Source organism: Onthophagus taurus, chromosome 7 (assembly GCF_036711975.1).
Source record: "Onthophagus taurus isolate NC chromosome 7, IU_Otau_3.0, whole genome shotgun sequence".
Lineage (NCBI taxonomy): Eukaryota > Metazoa > Arthropoda > Insecta > Coleoptera > Scarabaeidae > Onthophagus > Onthophagus taurus.
Window position 1 is genome coordinate 28726654 of NC_091972.1, and position 3505 is coordinate 28730158.

Sequence of the window (3505 nt, forward strand, 5' to 3'; positions counted from 1 at the left end):
TTTATTTCAATAATAATATTTATTAAAGTAAATAAAGAAAAAAATATAGTTGATATAGAGCACAAGAAAATATAAATGGATGTAAATTGAAATGAATCAAAACTAATGAAAAAAGTAATGTTTTTCTTTTAAGAAAAAAAGATAATGAAAATACAAGGTTCTAAGACGATAACAAAGAAAAATAAAGTAAAATAATGTCGGGTGGCGAACAAGTGACTCACACAACAGACAAGTTTGAAATCCTTCGGAGATTTCGTGTATTTTAAATTTAAACGAAAATGGGAAGCTCGCCATTTGAAGAATTTTCGTTAGATTTGATTTTTACTAGAATTATTGCTCCACAATTAAGCGAGTATGACAGCAAGTAGGTATGATTGAAGAATTCTGTTGAGATTGGTAATTTTATTTATTTACGGTTGGTATCATTGGTTTGATTTGTGTTGTCGCAAATGGATGACAGTTTTCTTTGTACAGGCTGTTCTACATAATTCAATTTTTCAAACATTTTTTTTTAATCCTTTATTTTTTATTTAGAACCTCCAAGAGTATTTATAACTCCAAACACCGGAGAGGGAGGAATTCATTTTCTTTAAACCGCGTTTATTATTGTTTAATAAAATGGATCCAAATTGTGTTGAGGTGAGTACGCTTCTTACTGCGTAATTAATTACGTTGGATTTTATTACGTTTATTTAAAAAGAATTGGCCACTTCCATAATTGAGACGAGTGAATATGAATTGGACGAGAAAGCAGCTACTGCTGAAATGATACAGTTCTTTGCTGATGTACATACATATAATGTATGATAAAGAAATGTTGAGGTAATAATTTGTTTCTTTTAAATTATAACTCCATCTAATTATTTATTTTTAAAAGGATTCTGGTTATTTATTGATTAAGATGGATCTAGAAGGTGACCTCAACTCTCAAATATTTTCAAGCGATCATTATCCAACTCAACTGGAGAGTAAGATTGCCATATTCCAAGTTTTTATCATAAAGGTTTAATATAAATATATTTTAGGAATGTTTTTGTTGTTTTAGTAGAGTACATTATCAAGGGATGAAACCGTATTATAAGTTATATGCAACAACTGTATGTATTTTTTATGTATTTCTGGAGATGATGCAATGAAGAAAGGATTTTTATCCAGTTTTGCTTATTGTTAAGTATTTAATTATCAAGCGGTATGTATTAAATATATTTTTTTTTTAATTTTTATTTTTCAGTATTCAATTTCTATAATGTTCTTATCTAGAATTTTCGATCAAGTAATTTTTTTATATCAATCCATGATTTAAATCAAAAGAAATGAAAATCAAAATCAGGCAACTAAAAACTAAGATAAACAAAAACAATACATACCTATTATAACAAAAACAAAAAAAAACAATGCATAGGAATTGCAAAGTTTATATAAAAATTCTAATTTGCTGGCTTTTTTCATTTCCAATTTGTTGCTACTGAAGCTAAGCAGTACACAGCACATAAAAATTGTTTTAAAGTTGGGAGAAGTTTCTCCCTATCAGGCCATTGCAAAGTAGTAACATTGGATATAACTTCCTCAGAAAGCAAGATGATTCTCTTCTATCGTCAATTTATATTTTGTTATATGCTAAATTTATAAATGATGAATGTCTTTCTTCAAGTACACTTCCTAATTCCTTTCACATTTTTACAGCATCAGATAGGGAAGCACTTTTTTGCAATTTGTCAAGTCCCATGGATTTTGGCTTTAATAGTAGGTATTTTTTGGTAGGTATATCGTAGGATAAATTTCGTTTTTATTTTCTTCACTTACTTTGAACATAAATAATGCGTCGGATATGTTCAAACTACTAAATCGCATGAATTTTATACTCTAACTATAAAAGTTAACTAATTATTTCAATTTTTATGTAAAAATTGGGCTTTTTTCTAAATTGAAAATTTTTCTAGTTCAATTTATGATATGTAACCATAGAAACCATAAAAGTTACAACTTATATTGGTGTGATTAAGTCTTTTCATGCGATGTTAACCGTGAAAGAGAGAATTTATTTAGTACTGTGCTATGGTACTAGTGAATCATGTTTTCGTGTAGTTATACAAAAATGCCAGCAAAAATATCCGGACACAAAAATATCTCATGTTGAGGCTCGCAAACTTATGAAAAAATTTTTGGAAACGGGTTCTGTATTATCCATAAAGAAGCAGACAAAGAGACTAAATGAGGAAGACGCTGCTTTTCAGATAGCTTTTCAACAAATGACATTGTTTCTTCCCAGCATTGTCGTTATTGGAGCGACGTAAATCCAATTATCCTTAAATTTTATACGGTCAATGTACTTTCAGCAAGACAGTTGCCCAGCTTACCATTCACACATTGTGCCAAATGGTTAAATTTACAATTTAGTCAAAAATGGATTGAACGAAATGGTCCTATTTGATGACCAGCACGTAGTCCTGATCTTACAATTATGGATTTTTATTTTTGGGGACGATTTAAACAAATTGTTTACAGTGAACCATTACAAGATGATGTAGAACTATTAAAACTAAGAATAATTAAAGCGATAGAATCTCTACCACTGGCGGAAATTCGTACTTCTTATAAAGAATTTAGAACTCGTCTTCAAATGTGTGTCGAATTGGGAAGGAATTTGTTTGAATGAGGATTTGTTCACTTACAAATAAATAATATTTATTACTTACATAGTGTGTTATTACATTAATTTACATTTAAAATATTTTATTCAATTAGCCATATTTTAATTTGATTTGTCCGTATATTTTTCACTAACATAAGTTGTAACTTTTATTTTATTTTATTGGTTTCTATGGTTGCATATCGTAAATTGAACTTGAAAAATTTTTAATTTAGTAAAACTATAATTTTTACATAAAAATGGGAATAATTAGTTAACTTCTATAGTTAGAATATAAAGTTCGTGCGATTTAGTGGTTTGAACATATCCGACGCATTATGTATGCTGAGATAAGTTTGAAAAATCAGTAACAAATTTTTTTTTCCTCTTTGTAACTCGATCCGGGGACATACTGTATAATATGTATTTGCAGGCAATCCAGTATACTGTTAATTTTGATTAAAGAAAGGAAATTATAATTTTTTCTCGCCCTGGTTTAAAGTAACATTTAAGGTGATCCAGAATGCGTTTAAACACTTTCTGATAATAATTTTAGAATTTCATAGAAACGTCTAGGTAACTACGGAAAAGTTTTGTCTGGAGATTTTTTGACATCTGAGATCATTTCTGAGGTAAGAATTTCTTAATAATTCTTAAAAATATCTGGATATTCGAGGAAAAGCATTGATAAGTTAGTTTTCGGAGACTTCCTGACATCTATTAGTGTCGTCTGGGAATCGCTTAAAAGTATCTTCTCAGAAATCGTTTAGACACTTTTTGGCATATTTGGGTGCCTGAAAATCTACGTTAAATTCACGAAAAGTCCTTTTAATGTGACGTTTTAACGATGGGCAATGATGACGAACATTGCGTCAA

At 29.1% G+C, this 3505-nt stretch overlaps 1 long non-coding RNA gene across 1 annotated transcript; it reads left to right on the forward strand.

Moving 5' to 3' along the window:
• The first annotated feature begins 225 nt into the window (after positions 1-225).
• LOC139430575 (uncharacterized) lies at positions 226-1166 on the forward strand. Its single transcript, XR_011640981.1, has 4 exons — positions 226-639; positions 701-822; positions 878-968; positions 1026-1166. It is a non-coding gene; the product is annotated as an uncharacterized lncRNA (long non-coding RNA).
• Positions 1167-3505: the final 2339 nt, after the last annotated feature.